This window comes from Falco cherrug, chromosome 11 (assembly GCF_023634085.1).
Source record: "Falco cherrug isolate bFalChe1 chromosome 11, bFalChe1.pri, whole genome shotgun sequence".
Lineage (NCBI taxonomy): Eukaryota > Metazoa > Chordata > Aves > Falconiformes > Falconidae > Falco > Falco cherrug.
Window position 1 is genome coordinate 26,362,648 of NC_073707.1, and position 19,819 is coordinate 26,382,466.

The following is a 19,819-nucleotide window of genomic DNA, read 5'->3' on the forward strand; positions in this document are numbered from 1 at the left end:
CATCATCACCAGGGGAGGAGGATAGATGGTAGAAGCACTCTCCAGAATGCTTCACTTCTGCTGTCAAGTTGCAGCATATTCTGCTATTTCAAGATATTTAGCTCTTAAACATTGCCTAATAAGAACCAATCAGTCCTGTAATTAGAATTAATGGTTTTTGTTGATGTCAGCAATGCCAATGCAGAGCAGGAATATTATTGTAATTTAATTTTGAAGAATTCAGAACTGAAATTAATGCTGGCTGCAAAGCAGCCAGCACATGAGCATAACATCCTTCACTCCGAGATGTCCTAGCACATGCATATGTGGGCATTAACACAATGTAGGTTAAACAAGCAATAGTGTGTAAAGCAAGACCAGTACAACTTACTCGTTATCTAGATAATACTAATTAGTCTTTATATGCCAGAAAACAGAACCACAACAACAACAACAACAAAAATTGTAAATGACCTTGTCACTTTTTCCTAAGCGTCCTCTTTCATATTCAGCTGGAGATGTCCAATCCCTGTCTCTAAGCTTGTGAATAGCCAACAAAATATTTAGGGCTGTTCCTCAGGCAATTAATGCAAGAGAAGACTGTAGTATGCTTACTGAACTTGTTTTTCAACACAAAAAAGTCATTCATCGTTGTAAAAAGGAGGGTTGAAGCACAGAGTTACTCAGCAAATTCTCCACACACACATTACAAATGAAATCACCTGCCAGCCAGGGTACCGAGACATAACCGTCTCCTCTGCATTGCCTTTCATGCCCATCTGCTAGCCCTGGTGCTAGCATGGGCACCATCTGTGCTTAGCACAAGAGGAAAGTAAGGCTCAAAGGTTTTACAGAGGTTTATAAAATTCACATGGGGACAGACCCTACTATCCCCAAGGTAAGAGCCACATGTTTTTTGTTTCTTTATGCTCCCACAGTCAATCACCATATCTCCTATCAGGGGCAGGACATATATGTTACATTCTTTTTGTATAGTTGCTCCACTCATGGTCAGTGATGGAATTATTTAGCATTTGTAGTCCCTTCTTAAACTAGTTTACTCACACCTAACTTTCAACTGTTTGCACCTGTGATTAATTTGGTCCAATGCATCTTGCTGCTATTGCTGTTGATTTACTGTCAGCTGAGGCTTATAGGTATAGCAATTGATTTGTCTTAGCTTCTTTCTGGCTTTCATGCCCTAATTTTCAATTAATGCCTATTCATTAGTGCTTTCTTTCTATTAAAAATCCACAGCTTTTTTGTTGGTGACTTTTATTGGTCTGCACTAAAGAAGCCTCTGCTTTTTATGTGTCAGATAGGCCTGATTCTGTATTACTACTGGCAGCAATAACTAAGCATGTGAGACTGCCTTTGTACTCTGATGGATGTCATATGACACGTGTAGGAGGCAGAGATGAAAGAGAAAAGAAACTGAGGGAGGTACTCTGTTTAATACCTACATACAATAAAGAGTCATACAAAGTAACAGAAACAGTGGACCTCTGCACCTATCTACTGCTATCTTTGGCAGAATCTTTAGAATAGATCTACTATTTTTTCCCCCCACTCCCATTTCTGTTTAATTACAATCCAAGATTATGTGCAGCATACTTGCCCGAATACTACATGGAGAACAAAAGCTACTGACAACTAGATGAGAGCGTTCAAAAAAACAGCGGAGGTAAAAAATGCATGGTGGGAATAAAACCCTTTGTTTAGGAAAATGAAATACATGCCAAAATGGCTCAATCTCATCGTCAAATTGATATAAGTTAGCTAGACTTCAGCACTTGTCCATTACTACTCATTGCCACAAACATAAGGTAATATAACATATTTTTTTATTTTCTAACATTGACTTTTGGGATAGTTAAATGACACAATACTTTCCACAAACTAACGATACCTCTTCTGGACAAGATACTGTGGCTAAACTGGTGCATAGCAACTTTTTTGAATGATAGTAACCTTATTTTGACACTGACCAGTTAAATTTACTCAGTGCAGAAAGCTAAAAAACACATTCTCTGCAGAAAAAAATCAATGCTGGATCTGGAAAGGAAAGAGGTCTAAAAGCTCTTCCGACAGGTCACCAGATGGAACAGAAACACTCTAAGCCAGGGCCGTGCTGCAATCTCAACACAGTAACTGAAAGGGACAGCTAAATGATAGATGCCTTGGCTGAGCATCAAGATGAGCTGTTGCTCTCTCAGAAGATCGACAAAAGACCATCAGGCATTCTCTGTCAGTGGAAACTACATGATCAAAATGCAGTTTAAGATGTTAATCAGAAAATGGAACAATAAACTAAAGCATAGCAGTTCCTTTCAGTATCACTGCCACTGCAACCTCTAAGAGTTTTGCTTTTGTTGAATTCGGTGGCAAAATCAGGTAATGATAATGCTTGTGGCTTACAAAGCCCTCTACTTTGACTAACACAGCTCCTCAAAGTGAAGCACTTCAGGAACTTCTCTACAGTGTCTTTATACAAAAGAATTTATTTTATATTTATGTTACATATTTGATTAAAAAAAACTTTACAATGGAAGTGTTGAAAAAAAAATATCAAGGGCCTTATACTACTTTGTACTGGTCTACAAAGCTTCACAGTAACAGAGACATTACCTATAGTAAACTATAGCATTATTACTATCTTACATATAGCCTTGCTGTAAGAGAAAAGTAAAAGATGGAAAAACCTTCCCAAAATTCTTGCTTTAATTACTATTCTACAAAGGACCTTATTCAGAGCAGCCTTTAAGTAGAAATGATTCTTAAGGTTAAGAACAAGTCTCATCATTGACTTGAACGGAATTTAAAGAGATTCTTAAACTTAACTGTGATCTTAAGCATGCCCTTAAATTGGCAGTTTATGAAGCACTGTCTCTGTTCAGCGATTTTCTTCTTTTATGACTGCTACCCCTGAGTCTACCAAAATGTACACAGGCACCTATGTTTCAGCATATGCATTAGCCATAACAGAGTTGGGGACATTCTAAAAGGTTAAAAATATCAGGGTAACTTAGGTAAACCTGGCCTTACTTATGTGAGGATATTTAAGAAAACTTCACTCAAGTAGGGTCAAAACAGCGCTATTGGCAGCACAATGATATTCCTGTGCTTTCATTTTGCTAATCTCAAAGGTACAAGCCAGTGTTTGAGATGACACATCCAAGAAAATAAGCACATGTTTTTATTTTCATTTTAATTATAGGTAGTTCATTTGAACATTTTACCTACTTAGGGATTATGCAGCACCGACTGTAGTAATATGACCTTCCTTGAATTTTCCTTTTCCCAAATAAGAAGAGATGAGAAAGCAAAGATCGAATGGACCTATAGTAAAATTTCTGGTAAAGCCATAAGAAAAAGCAGCTAATTGTCTCACAATACAGCAAGAATTTTGTACTGTGGGCTCTATGAAACTGATTCCTTGGCCCTATAGTAACTACTGTTGGTTAAATGGATCTGGATAAAATGTGAATGTCCATAGAGATTGTATGCCTTATCCGTAAACTTCAGTGCGGATCTTTGTTACAGCCTGCCCACAAAGAGAGCATATGGATGGATACATAACAGGTATGCTGCAGCTTCACACAGTCCCAAAACTCAAATTCACACACCTGCCACATGCAGTATAAAATCCTAATTGCCTAGACCCTTAAAAAGCACTAGCTGGTGGGCCGCACTCTGACTAAGAGACAGCTCTTTGCACGGGTTCCATGTCTGACAGTGCCAGCTAAGGGGGTTTAATGATGTGTCTAGGAAACAGGAGTAGGAAACAATCTTTTACAAAATCTAGCATTCTTGTGGCACACTGAAGTGCATGAAGTACTTCACATATTTTCTACTTCTTTGTGTCTAACATCAAATAACTTTAAATACCTTGATGTTTAGGAAAAGCAAAGCTCTGGGAACATATATGGGCAGTACACACGCTTAGAAGTGGAAAAAACCTGCAAACCAGAGAGACCTAACCGGGAGGCTGCATTTAGGACTGAATTTACGAAGGGACTCAAGTGAAGACAGCAGAGCAATTTCCAGGTTCAATGTCGTGTTGTATGTGGATACATCCAAGATTCTTCATTAGCTATAAAATACATGTCAGAATAATCTGTGCAAAATTATGGCTCTAGTAGAAAGCAATGAAGTGTGGGTAAGTGTTCATAAATCAGATGTAGAAATGAAAATTAAAATTGTAAATTTTAACCTGGCACATTCTGGATTTACAAAAGCTATCAAAATACGGCCACCTCTTTTCACTGGGCTGTTTTAAATTTGTACCTTTAAAGAAAAGAGGAAATGATGTAAGTATGTTTCCCTTTAGGATTTAAATTAATTTAGCAACCTCTATATCTACATCTTTATACTTTTAGTTTACTACAAAGTTCCTGAATTTCTCATTACTACAGGTATGAATGTCAAAATAAATAATAATATCCCAAAAACTGTTTCAGAGCTGACGTCATGATTCCTACAGAGCCATTAAGTTTCTTTATTTCCATAAATTCAGTCTCCATGCAATGAGCTCTTTATGAAAGTGCATTTAATTGCCCAATAGGATATGATGGCTCCTTTGCATCAATAATAATGTAAATAATCTACATTTTATAAACCTCTCTAAATATCCATTGACACAATAGGTTATTGCAGTCCTAAGTCCTTCAGGCCCATTGGACCACTAATATAAAAGGTTTGAAGCTATTAAATATACATTTAATACGATAGAATGCTATGAATCTATTGGAGGTCAATGCTGTAAAATTATGCCTCTAAAAATCCTCCTCAGAAAGTAATTTATGGCATAGAATATGTTTATTAAAAGTCCCTGACTACAGATTTATGTGATTTTATGTGAAGACTGCAATTGAATATGCTCGGGGACCAGTCCTGCGAACACTTCCCATGAAGTTCAGAGCTTATTACCCTACATAATCCCTCCTGGAGTCAATTGAAATACTCCCAAGAGCAAAGTTACTCACAGCCATAAGTATTTGTAGCTTCATGTCCTTAAACTTGTTTCCGCAGCTCTGCCTTTGATTCACTGTGTGATCTAGCGAGTCATTTGATTAGCTGTGCTTATCTGAGAAATGGAACCATTTAATGGGTAAACAGTAAGATAAACTGTATGTTTGCTATGTGCTTAGATGCGCAGCACTATCGGTACTAATCATTACTATTTCTGCAGCTCTGCTTTTATTAATCAGCTATGTCAGTGGTAGTGACTAACCAAAGAAAGAAAAATGTTCTTGGATCAAACAATATGTTGAAATCCCTTTGGGACATACCTCAAAATAATAATAACAACAATAATAATTATAATAACAATAATAATACAAAACCACCAAAACCTAAACCCCTTCCTAAGTTTTTTAAAAATATATATATAAAAAAATCAGCCATGCAAGGTTATTTATAGAATATTTGCAGTGCAACGCATATTTATGAAAAAGTATCCACTGAAAATATTTATAAAACATTATAAAATATTCCTCACCTCCCCATTCCCCCATCCACATATTCCTGGAAAGAATTTTCTATCAAGTCACTGCCTCCATGCCACTGGGGTAGTTGGTTAGCACTATACATATGGAAAAGCAAAAGCTATTAATGAACTGCATAATACTGTTTTCATTTCTGTCCTTGCATAAACTGTAGGAGGAATAAAGCTATATTTGAAATTAATGTACAAGTTAAGCGTGTACTAAGAAAACAATACATCCCCACCAACCTGGCACAGAAGAAAGTTTACTTCACGGTAAATTAATGAAGAGCTTATTGTAAGATAAGCTTACAAGCTGGTTATCAAGGTGTAGTTTGCCACACAGGCAGGAAATGGTCCCACTTAAACCATGCATGAAGGACATCACTGCCTGAACATTAGGATGGATAATCAACAGTCCTCATGGAGGAATGATAATCTCCTAATCTCCCTTCCATTTGTGGCTCAAGAAAACTGTGTAAGGGTGAAATACTGGAGACAAGAACGAAGAAAGAAATCTGGCTAGAACTCTCCGCTGTAATAGCAGAGGATTTACATATGTTTGTAGGTTTTCACTCATTCTAAAATCAAATTCTTCCATGATATAGTAATATTCTTAATACTGAGGCCTGTCTACATGGCTGTGCTACTGTGTTAGCAGGATGGTATAAGGGATAGCAGGATAAGAGAGGGATTTTTTGAGCTCACTTAAAGCATATGCAAACATACACAGTTTTCTTCTATTTTTACATACCTGTCTTGAACCCTTTAAATGTGCTGGGAGTACTTAGCTGATAATTAGTAAAGGTCTGCCGAAGACAAACAAGACAAAAATGCAAGAGTATCAGTACTTCACATTTTAGTAGCAAGCTTTTTACTACTGAAGAAAAGCAGCAGTGGACCTTGCTCATTCTGGACTCCTTACTATGTCATTTGATTTCCTACATTTTTGGGGGGTTGTCAGCCACCAGGCAAAAAAATAAAAAATATTACACACAGCTAGGCGGAGTTGAGCCAAGTCTTGGTTAGAACATAAATTTGGTTTTGATAACACAGTCTCCTTACAAACGTTTTGAACTTCTGTCAGGAAGTTTCTTTTCTACATTAATATGATTTTTGCCCATTAGTAACTTGCTAATAGCAAATAAAAGATTTTAGAAGACTAATGCTGCAGACTGTAAGAGTAGAATTTATTTTAATATAGATAGAAATATTCAAATGTGGTACACAGACACTACTGTATTGACTTCAGCTGATTTACAGTACAGTGCCTAGACTGTTCTGACACTGGCATCCCTATAGTAGAGATGGGATAAATGTTATCACTGAAAGAAGTGTTGTCATGTAGTCCAACCTGCACATAATGACTACACCTCTCAGCCCTCCACTGAGCCTCTTCTACCTCAATTTTGTGGAAGACTGATCTAATCTATGCACCTCAAAAAATATCCAGTCCTTCTATATTCATAACTTGTCTTTCCCCTCAAAGCTGTTAGCAAAGCGCTGAGTGGATTCATCATAAAAAGTAACATATTACCATAAGCTAGAATAGAATTTTCAAAGAATTGTGCTACCAGCTGCTAAAGGATTTAGGAGACTGTAAATCTTGCATTATTTATGTAATACACTGTACATGAGAAGCTGGGTTAACGTATACTTCAGCATGGGCATACACCATAATGAAATCTTTGCCTTTAGGTAAAGGCAGGAGCTAAAGGGAGATATTCAGGAATTGCTCCAGTCACAAGCCAACTTCTATTAGGACTAGCAGTACAAACGTCATAACAACAACCAAAATTTTAAATTTATTTTCTATAAATATATAAATATATATAAAATCTATATAAATAAAAATTATATAATAAATTACATTAAATTTAAATACAATCATTATTTGTATTTAAGTGAAAGCTAAAACAGCAAATAAGTTTTTTAGCAGCATAGAAATGACTGCCTAGCTGTAAAGACATTGCTGTGGATTACAGCAGAAGTTACCAAGCTCACTTACGTTCCCAAAGTTTTATTATGGCTCTACCTTGAGGAGTGAAGCTGTAAGGAGAGGGATTTTCAATTATTGAAGACTAATCATGTGGCTGGCCAGCAATTAGGATAACCTCAGATCTAACCACAGTCCTAGCGACTATACGCAAACCAGAAATGTGTCCAGACCTTAGACACCTGACACATTACTGACTGCACATTCAAAACAAATAGGGGGAACCCAGAGCACTTGTTAAGGAGTCACTTACTTCAAGGCTGTTCTAAATTTTTCCATAAACTTGTACTTTGTACATAGATCTTGATAGATCCATGTGCAGGACTGAACTCTGGCCTGGCACATGAGCCTTAGAATAGGTTCACTACCAGATACATTGAGTTTTCTAGCACTAGATTTGCTGCCGTGACTAGGAGGAAAAAGCACAGTATCAGTGGCTCAAATTCCGTATCTTATTTTTCCTGCTAATCCCTGTGCTACTTTTCAGAAATGAAAAATCTTATAATAAGAAGGTATAGAAGTTATATATTGTATATCTGGCCTTACATTATACTATTTATTTGTGAAATTTACCAATTCTTACATTGAAGCTACAAAGCTACATTTACATTTAGAAACCTAAGGCACAGAGTCTTTGAAATGAGGTGAGGTTTTTTTGTTTGCTTTTGTGTTTTTTAACTGTCCCCATGAAAAGAACTGAGGAAAAAATAATTTCCCCAATGACCCAGGTTTCTTTAATAAAATGAGAACATACTGCAGACTCCTTCTTAGTGAGAAAGAGAAACTAAAATCTTAATCCCATGATTAAAAGAGTGTACGGCAAGTCTCAGCCCTATGGAAATCTTCAGTGCTAGTGGTATGGTGGGTGGGTGTGTAGAGGAAAAGTTTAAAACAAAAAAGTGTTCAAAAGAAGGCCGAAGTCTTCCAAGTTAAATTGTAATTGCCCTGAATCTTCACATTCATCTGATAGACTTCGGAAGCTGAGGATGGGAGCAAGTGGTGTCCTTTATTTGATTGACATGGCTTTTAAAAAAATATTAAAAAATATATAATTTTAAATACTTCCTACGCACTTAAAATACTGTTTATGGGGCATAGGTGTGTGGGTCAGTATGACTCAGATCTTGTAGAATACTCTATAGAAATAGCCATTAAGGATTTCAGAGGAAATACTGAGGTATTTGTCCTGTAACGCAAGCCTGGAGGAAGGCCTACAGGCTTGGAAACATCAATTTACCTACCTAAAGGGGAAAAGATCCAAGTACTTGGTGGGGAGAAGAAAGGAATGCCCATTTATAAAGATAAGAAATTATTTCAAACAGAGGCTTCCCTTGATCATCAGCTACTGGAACAGCATACCTAAGGATACCTTCCTTACCAATGTGTTATCCTTGAACCCAATTTGAAATTTTTACTGGAAATTTAGGAATACCTTAAAGCACTAGCTAAAGACACAGTCTCTCCTGGCCCCAAACCTTGGAAGTTAGAGAATCATAGAATCATAGCATTGTTTACATTGGAAAACACCTTCAAAATCGTCAAGTCCAACCATTAACCCAGCACTGCCAAGTCCATCACTAAACCATGTCCCCAAGTGCCACGTCTACACATCTTTTAAGTACCTCCAGGGATGGTGACTCAACCACTTCCCTGGGCAGCCTTTCAGTGAAGAAAGTTTTCCTGATATCCAAACTAAACCTTCCCCGGCACAACTTGAGGCCATTTCCTCTTGCTCTTGTTCTTGTACTTGAGAGAAGAGACGGACCCGCACCTCGCTCCAGCCTCCTTCCAGGCAGCTGCAGAGAGCGGTAAGATCCCCCCCCAGCCCCTTTTCTGCAGGCTGAGCCCCCCCAGCCACCCCCCGCCAGGCTGGTGCCCCAGCCCCTGCCCGGCTCTGGACACGCTCCAGCCCCTCAGGGTCCCTCCTGCGCTGAGGGGCCCAACACTGAGCCCAGGGTGCGAGGGGCGGCCCCACCAGTGCCCAGCACAGGGGGACGGGCACTGCCCCGCTCCTGCTGGCCACGCTGCTGCTGGCACGAGCCAGGATGCTGCTGGCCTCCTTGGCCACCTGGCACCCTGGGGGTCACGTTCAGCCGGCCGTCAGCCGCCCCCCCGGCCCTTTCCCGCCGGGCAGTTCCCAGCCCCTGCCAGGGGCTGGTGTGACCCACGGGCAGGACCCGGCACTGAGCCTTGGGGAACGGCACCTGTGACCAGCCACCGACTGGATGTGGCTCCATTCGCCACCACACGTTGGGCTCGGCCATCCATTACCCAGCGAACGGTACAGCTGCCCAAGCCATGTGCAGCCAGGGAGATGCTGAGGGGAACGGTGTCAAAGGCTTTGCTAAAGTCCAGGCAGACACCACGCACAGCCCTTCCCTCACCCACTGAGCGGGGCACCTTGTTATGGAAGGAGACCAGGTCGGCCAGGCAGGACCCGCCTGTCACAAACCCTCGCTGCTGGGCCTGATCCCCTGGCTGCCCTGTCCGTGCCACATGATGGCACCCAGGACTATCTGCTCCATCGCCTCCCCCAGCACCAGGTCAGGCTGACAGGCCTGGAGTTCCCCGGATCCTCCTTCCCGCCCTTCTTGTCAACAGGCGTCACATTTGCTGACCTCTGGTCAATGGGGGCCTCCCCGGTGAGCCAGGGCTGCTGGTAAATGACAGAAAGTGGCTCGGTGAGTGCTTGCACTGCTCCCTCAGCACCCTGGGGGATCCCATCTGCCCCATAGACTTGTGTGTGGCTGAGCGGTGCAGCAGGCCGCGGACCATTTCCCCTGGATTATGGGGGCTTCGTTCTGCTCCCCAACCCTGTCTTCAAGCTCAGGGGCTGGGTACCCCGAGAACAACTGGTCCTACTCCGAAAGACTGAGGCAAAGAAGGCACTGAGTACCTCAGCCTTCTCCTCATCCTTTGCTCCTGTGTTTCCCCCTGCATCCAATAGAGGATGGACATTCTCCTTAGCCCCCTTAAAGAGGCTATACCTTCAAGAAAGTGAAAGTGACAGAAGATTCTTTAATATGATCTTGTCGTAATTCAAAGAAATTCCTCTCACAGAATGGAACACCTCTTTAGGAAAAAGGGATTTATGCCTGCACCAGTTAGGAGAAACTAAGAACACCACTAAACAACAGGAGAAACTAAGAACACCACTAAACAACAGAAGAAGGAAAACCAACTCATAGCACCACAGGGGTTCTTGAAATTTCTGAACTTTCATGCATTTTTGGTGGCAGAAATTGTTTATCTGTGAAAATAGGGCACAGCAAATAGCACAGTACAACACCAATTGCTTGGCACTCTCGTATCTTCTAGAGCTCATTCTTCCTGGACCCTTGTATTAATTTCATATATACACTAAGCTACAAAGAAACTAAGAAAGAAATATATATTTTGCTGCTGTCTTGTATGTTGGAAATGTTGGAGCATGGATTTTCTTTTTATTGTATTTACAGCACCTAGCACTTTGCTGAAAGCTAAGCCAGAAATAAAAGAAGGGGGGGGGGGGGGGGTGTGCTTGATTCTCCTTTTTACTTGCACTGATAAAACAAGAAGCGTAGTTCTTTTGACTTCAGACCAGTTGTTCCTTATTTACATTGCCACAAAAGGAAAGCAAATTACTATTTTAATAATCAGAAGAATCTGTATTGACAGCTAGTGCATAAACGAACTCAATAGTACAGGACAATCTTATCTTATAAAACTGTAGATAAGGAATGCAGTACTTGGGAATGTGTTAGATTTTGCTTTCTTTCATAACCAGAACTTTGGAGTCCAGCAAAGCTGTGGATCAGCACTGACAACGTAGTGGTGACAAAGCCAGCCTTACTACTTCTGATGTGAGCATTTCCCTGCTCTGGCCACAACTCCTCTGTTCCCTGGGAACAGAAGTATTGCAGTGTCACAGGTGCTCTGAGGTAAATTACAATTTGCATCAATTTATTATGTAGCAGTTGGTCACAAAAAAAGTTTAGTTTCACAAGAAGCAGAACTAGTTTGGAAAACATTTTCAACACAGCAGAGTTTTGTCAGGAAACGTCATTCACTAAACCCAAAATGTTTTGCCCAACATTTCTCTCTTTCTTCCTGAGATTCACACATATCATCAATTGAATTGCTGACAGGCTGTTGGAGAGCCCAGTACTTCCACACTGCGTAATGCCAGGGGATGAGCTAAACACGCGCCTCACACATTCACTGCAATAGAGCTGACAGATTCAGGTTATCCACACCACAGTGCCAAACTTCATGTCAGCGACATGAAGACAGAGGGCCTAGGACCTTTAGCCTTACCATAGAGGGAGTCCAAAGATACAGATACTCATACATATATAAATTACTGAAAGTATGTTTTATAATTTCTAAGAATTTATAAATAAACCCACATTATGATTCTTATGTTACAGTGCACATATGCTAAGTTATTTATATAGGAAAATCCTGAAGTAAAACACAGTAGAACTAACAAACAAGCTAAGACTTAAACATAAACAGTAAAATAATCATTATGCAAATAACAAAACTCTAGTTTAAGCTTAGTAATAAGGTGTCGGAATGCTCCCACCCCCCATACCGATTTTTTTTTCTTTAACAATTAAGCAATTCTGAAAATATTCAGTTATTCCTTAAGCAAAATCATGTTTCTGATATGAAATAAGCTTCCCAGGAGCCACAGCTGAAAAAGTACATCATCTTTGTACAGCATCCTTCAGGGCTCCTAGGATACTCAGCAGGTATTTCCCCAGGTTCCTGGGTCAAAGGTAGCAATTGGAGAAACTGCATGAAAGAATCGTGTGTGGTGAAAGCTTGCTTTGGATGATCCAGATCCTGAGCATCTAGAAAGTTTGAAAGCTGTAGCTGTGGCCAAAGCTTTCATGCTTAGGTTTAGAGGCACAAGACCTGAAGTCCCACCCTGAGAGATTGCCTTGGAAAAAATGGAACATCTAAGCCCAGAGATTTTGATAGCTATTAATGCTCTGAAGTCCTATGGATGCATAAGGTTATACCAGGTAACCCAAGGATGATCTAAGCCACGTATCTGGATATTCTTAGAAACCTAATTGTGTAAAATCTAGGAGGGAGGAGGAATGATCTGTCTGTGGAGCTCCATGGTTATATTCAGATTGTTTTAAGTGTTTGTTCTTTAAAAAACATGGAGTAATTAAAAATAAAGAAGAAATATCAAACCCTACCAGTCTTTCCATGCAGAGGGCTCAACAATCTTCTCACATTGCCCACGGATGTTATCGGGGGGCTTCTGAATAAATCACCCATAGCATGGAGCTTTAATGGCTGCTCAGTTGTCTCACCATCAGTTGCACACCCCTTATCCTAGCAGGTGGTGGTAGTGGTACCTCAGATCTGCCCAATGTTCACATGGACAATCAACATTAGCTTACTTTCAAAATGTTCCCAGGGTTCAGCCACCCATATTTTACTCTAAGATTTATAGAAAATTTCAGGTATAAAATACATTATTATAATAATGAGTCTTCCTATAACCATGGCCATCTCATTAACAGTAGGTTGCATCATGTTTACTGCCTTCAGCTTAATTTAATACAGCTGGAATACAGGCACATTTATTTTGTCAGCTGTGCATCTCCTTGCAAAGATTTAGGCTTTTACAAAAAAAAAAAAATTACAAATATTTTACAAATAGCTTTTCCCCCTTTACTGTTTGTACTTTTTGATACACTCTTTTAGTCTAACTCCACTTGCTTCCCTATTGGAAATCCTTTGAGACTAAAATAACTGAGTGTGTTATCTCTTGTAAGAGCACATTTTAGTTGATGATAAAAAAATGATCTTATTTAGAGACTAGCTACATTTCTTTATTCTTTTTTTCTTATAGATAAATCCTAATATAAGGCCTTTTAAAAAATGTCATTTCTACTAGAGGCTAGAAATACAATTATTCCTGTCCAAAACGTAAAACATTCTAACACAAATGGAAATCTGAGAAAGTATCTTTCCTGAACCCATTTTTAGAGAATTACTGCTCAGATGTAAATCTCCAGCATTTAAATTATACAGACAGCCGTCAGGGTGCAGTATTCAGATTATATTAACTGTAATAAATCAGTTCTCATCTTACGCACAGCTACATCACAGTGCTCTTACTGCATCAGCACTGTAGCATGGGACCCTCCAATTTAATGAGATAAAGACAAATCGTTAAAAATAAATGTAAATTCCAGTTTCTGTCCTCTACAGTCATGACAAAGACTTAAATATTTTATTTTGCTCCTAAGAAGGTGGGTTTAGTAGCTCTTTTCACTCTCTCTGACCAGTTACTGCAGGAATACATCCAGAGATAGCAACAAATTGAGTGAAGTACTTCTCATCATCAGTAGTTTCTAGTAGGTGTCACTGATTTGGCCCTGCACTCAAAGTCCCTGATTTTTCATGCCAGCTGACACACCAGATGGCCCCAGACTTAGCCTCTGCTATAGATCTGCCCTTGCCTGAAGCCATCTTCAGTGCTCAACCTTTGTGCTTACTCTCTGCAAACAAACAGCTAACTCAAGAAAGCAAATTTTCAGTCTGATTCCTGTGAATGCATGCTGTCATACGTATAAAATGTTGCTGGACTCAACTTCAGTGTATATGTATCAATTTATGATCAGTGCTACCTACTGACATGAAAACATGCAGCTCTGCAAGTACCTAGTGCAGATGAAAGTATTGCTGTGTTTTGCAGCTTTCCTGCCTGTACAGCTCTTCATGTGAACTTGCGTTCACACAGCCAGAATGGGGTAAGTTATGTGGTCAGTAAGAACTAACCAGCATAAGCAGCAAAAATGAGACTCAGGTTCCTGGACAACCAAACTGAGAGAAAGATAAACAAATACCATTTTAAAAAGAAGAATATGTATCTATCTCTTTATGGGTATTCTGCAAAATATAGGATTTGGAAGCATCTTGCTCGGATCTAATTTTAACATTAAAAGCTTAGATACAGAAGCGACAAATGTGGTGTTGGTACCATCATTGCATCAAGGACTACTGAAAATACTATGGTATAGTCAACACACGACAGCTAGGATTACCCATTAACTGATTTAAGATCATCCTAGAGAAAGGCATTTCATCCAATTATCTCTTTACCAATCTGTGAAAATATAAGCACGTGCTATCTTCTGTAGAGAGCTTTCACAGATAACAATAAATGCACTGCCAAATCCATACCTTGGCCACCTATGTAATGTACGATAGTCAATATTTTTTTGTTTATAAAAATGCACATGATAGATCTATAAAGATAACACTCGAGACTGTAACAGGTTGTGCTTTAGTGCTTTTACACATCTGTCAGGGTTCTCTTAAGATAGTTTTCTGTGCAGACTTGCATTTTTTTATCATTATTTTTAAACCTATTATCCACTGGAGCAGAATTGGGAGCAAGAGGCTGCACAAGACAAACCTCTGCCATTTGAACTAGTGACACTGCTGGCAACAACAGTTATCCCCCAAAAGGATCAGTGCTACAATGGAATGAAGCTTTGTCAGTGGGCAAGCGTGTATGGGGAGAAACACAGGGGATTGTCAACACAGTCATTTCACAGCCTAGGTAATTCCCTTCTGCCTGCCCTCCAGTCATGCTTCCACTTTCTTCTCCTTTTCTGAAGAGGATTCCTACTGCCATACTCTGTCCCTTGCTTTCCTCTTTTCCTTGTTTCACCCCATGGGTTTCTTACACTCAGCCTTTGTTTTGCTTACCTACCTTCTTCTCCAAGATTACCTCTTCCCTCCAAGTCATGGTCTACCCCAAGTACCTACCTAGCAATTCTTTTTGCCTTAGGCCTTTCTGGGTCCCTAGGTCCAGTCTGTTTGTTCAAATAACAGGGGTCATACTACAAGCATATGCTTCGAGTCCAGTTCCTAATCCAGTTTTTTTCTACCTGTTCTCTTCTATGCTTTATACAAAAGTCTTGCCTCTGGTGCCAGTGTTTTTGCCTTTGCAATGCAAGGATGCTGGAACAATGAACTAGTAATAAAAAGGTATAGTTTAAAATTACTTGTAACTGTTTATATTTCACTGACTGAGAAAATAACCTTAGAGGTCTGAAAGATATGAAATACCAGTTATAACATCCTTTCAGGTGCCCTCATAATTTCTGCATGTTTAAATCTATTTTTTTCCTAATAAACCCTTGTGAATCATTTGAAAAACTGAGTTCTGTGTCCCATAATTAGTTCTGATTTATGCAGGAAACATTCTGAAATCAACGGGAACCATTCTTGAGTGAATAGAATGAAGATCTCTTAGACCAACAAGACACTGGATATTCAAGATACTATAAAGTATAATAAAAATCCAACTTCCATTTCAGCATAGTAGGAACACTATACACTGGAAAGTCCTAACATACCATAAGTTCTCTCTTGAACGTTACCAGACTAAATTTCAGAAGCTCAAATTATGAATTTGTTGTTGCCTGTAATGAATGCTATGCACAACTCTGAATATTTCTGCTCCTTAGTTGTATCACGCATTAGTGGCTGCAATTGATTTGGTATTAGTCTTGCATACTTGACTTTGTTTGACAGGTTGCACTGAACATCATAAGTACTTGTAAGTGGATATGTAGACTTCTTTAAAATGCTGACTTGAGCTGGCTCCCCGTGAAAGAATTGTTATATTCCTTTAGTATATTGTTTTCTTGGAATATTCTTTTTCCTTCTATATAAGTTCCATTTTTTTCCTGAACAGTTTAATATAATTTTTCCCAGTATCCTGAATTTTAATGAAATGTGTTTATATGTACGTTTATTCCAGAGTGACACAACCTTTCTCTAATAATAACAGAATGGAACTAATGCGAGGAAGTAATAGTCAGCTCAGGTGAAGTGTGTAAAACCAGATCCCATGAAACTGGTGAAAACAAAAGTTAAGGATGAAATTTGTCTCTGTAGACAGGATAATATGTGGGATAAGACTGGATATAACAGGCAGAGGTCCCTCACAAAAGCACCTTTCAACTTGCACTACTAACATTTGCCATGAAGGTCAAAGAAGCTAGAGTGAAAGCAAGAATTGGGGGAATCAATACAAAGCCTGTGTGGACAGATTTGAGAGGCACAGATTTGAGAGTGGTTGTGGCTCCAGCTTTTATGATGCACCAGTGGATTGGGCTGCCCTTTATAGCCACTAGTTTACTTACTGGTCTAATAGCTTCCTAAAAATAAAGCTAAAGTTTCTCCAGATCTTGAGACTATTTTCTCATGTTATTGCAAGTTCTCCTTTTTTTTAGGACAACAGAAAAATTACAAGACCATCTATGTTCTATTGTATTTCTTGCCCTATTCCGATTCAAATCAGGAAATTAAAATAATGATTAAAAAATGCATGTCATGCCTAAAAAGCACAGATTATTATCAAGGGACTAAAAAGGCTGACAATCCTGAGAAGTCAAAACTGGCTATGAATGAAGTTTTCAAAGCAAGGAAATAAAAACAATAAAGTCTCCTCCAGGTGTATAAAGTGGAGAGAAGCTGACAAGAGGAGACATTAGACCAGGGCAGGATATTTGAAGAAACTTAATAAAGGAGGAGGATAATATAGCCCCAGAATTTAATGAGGTCCCCGTAGTGTTTGCAAGAAGAACAAGTTGGAAAGCAAGCAATAACCAGCACACTTAAGTTTTTCAGAAAGTATTGTGCCTAAAGGCCATCAGGTTAATGTTCAGATTTAATGAAAAATGTACATACACCAGAGGGCTAAAGCATACATCAGATCTCTTCACACAGACTTAAGTCTCTGCTGGGGGAATGGGTGGGGAGGGGAACTCCCTCAAATATAAAACTCTTTCAAACACTGCATGAGAAGATGAGATGGAAGAAAGTATAAACGATTTATCCTCTTACTTGAATGTGCGCCTTCTTTGATTCTTTTTGGCAAGTTGAGCTGATTGTTAAAAAGAATAAATCATTTTTCAGGAAGTTCCAATATTTTGAAGAAAATTAGTTGGAGTATAAAAGAAGACATATAATGATTTTTTCACACAGTGTCTGGGCCCAACCTTCCAAGTTCACCCTCTGAAAAGTCAGCCTCAGCAACAGGAACCCAAGATTCCTGCCAGCTATAACCTCCAAGTTGGTACTGCAGCCCCCTGGAGCCCTGGGTTTTCCTTTCCAGGGCTGCAGGGATGCTCACGGGCTGGGAGGAGCTGGCAAAGAGGATTGCTTTCTCAGGCAGAGGTTAATTAAAAAAGGCATGCTACTACAAAATATTTAGATTCACAGGAATTCAATTCACAGGTTTTATCTGACGAAGTAAATGCCACCAGAATATTTCTGTCTGGCTCCAATAGGCAGTCCCATTTCCTCATATCTTACTACTACCGAATTTACTAAGTAAACACCACATATTATGGAATAAATACCTAGATCCACAGTCCCTGAAATCAATGGATGTTCCATTGACAACTGTGGGCTTTAGATTACAGACCCTTAAGAAGACATTACCTATTTCAAATGACCTCTTATTATGCAGCTAAAAGCAACCAGCGATAAGACCTTTTTGGAGCTGATAAAAAGCCTCCAGAGCAGTGGTTCTCAAAATTAGAGTTGCAGCCTCAGGTTAGAGTGCGAAGAAGTTTTTCTGCAGGGTCACAACATATTCTACAAAGTTAAGATCTCATTGTAAAGGAAATTACTTCTGACTCTTCTGGCAGCAAAGATAACCTTCAGAATGTAAATAGCTGAGGCAGTTTGGTTTATTGAATATACAATAGTAGGGAATACCCAGTTCACGATGCTTTCTACAAGGATAGGGAAATTATTCTATTCTGATGTTATAAATACAAAATAACACATTTGTAAGCGTCAAATATAGGTACTACCCAACAAATCATGGTGTGGTAAACTATTTCAGCTGGGTTTCTGGTGTTGAAACAGCACCAAAGTTTCTGTCAGAGTGAAGATATTCTGTGAAAGACTTTACAGGATGGGAATGGCTTGAAATTAGAGTTTTCTAAAGATTATTGAGTTTAAGTTTCAAATATTCTGGTTGATTAAAAAGGAAAAGTTTAAGACATGAGAGTGTAGAAACTGCCACTGTTTAAAAGTTGTAATGCAAAGAATTAAAATAGTCACAGAGAAGTTTCATAGGAACAAACTTCTGAATCCTTCACCAAGAACCAGCATGTGCTCATCCATCAGTATCCTGCTCTCCAGGATGAAGTTTCACTACACATAAGAAGATATCCTTTACAGTGACTGGTAATATACTTCAGGGGCTGAACTACATAAGCACTTAGAATGCTTCAGTTTTATTTATATAGGCTGTCTTAAAAGTACTGGCTATATCCAAGACGCATCGGATGACCCAGCCCTTATGCTCCTCATCAAAAGCACGGTCCGATGCCTATTGAAGTTAACAGGTATTGTTTTCACAGAGGAAGAAAAAAATACTGTTTTGTTGTTGGGTTTTTTTTGGGGTGGGGTGGGGGTTTTTTTTTGTTTTTTTTGTTGGTTTTTTTTTTTTACAAAAGACCTGAATTCTCAGTGTTCCAATGGAAATCAATACACAGAACCTAATCTTTTCAGAGGTCCAGACTCTCTTCTGTAGTTCAAAACACTTGTTGCTAAAAGGCTTTGTTCCCTGGTTTGTAGGGGACCATTCTATGGGGAAATGGAACTGGTGTTAAAAGGGAGTAAGAAGAGAGTTTTAGAGGAAAAGCTGTTCTATAGGGAAAAGAAATACATATGGAGAAACAAGCAGACTATATCAGTGTCCAAAGCACTGAATAATATGCTCCGATTTAAGTAATTTATGTCAGTCAAGTATTTGGTCCAATATCACTGAACTGAGCTGTTGTCATAAAACTTATAAAGGAATTCAAGATAAACCTCGGGCAGGCTGTAAAGAAACAGGGAAAGTAGAGAGACAAACAGTTCTGAGAAAAGGAAAAGGGAATGAACCTGGTGGAACAAGTGGCCTTTTCCTGCTCTGTAGGTTTTCCAAGAATAAACCTATTTAAAGAATAAAATTATTGCAAATCTGTCCCTACAGTTACTGTAGTGATAATGAAAGCCACTAAAATGAATATTTGATAAATGAATAAATGAATAAAAATGAAGGGAATAAATGAATGGTAAATGAATCTAAATACTAAATGGTGAAAATTAAATGAATAATTCTCTTAAATGAATAAATCCGCTGCACTTCAGTTTGTTACTGCTCTATACAGATTAAATTCCTCTTAAGCAGCATCTTGAAAGGAGTTTACATTGCACTACACAGATAGATATATATATACTGGGGGTTATCAGGATAATGGAAAGTAAACATCTGTGTGTGTGCCATTGCTTGGTTTCTTTAGCACACACCAAAACTGACAATTTAGTTA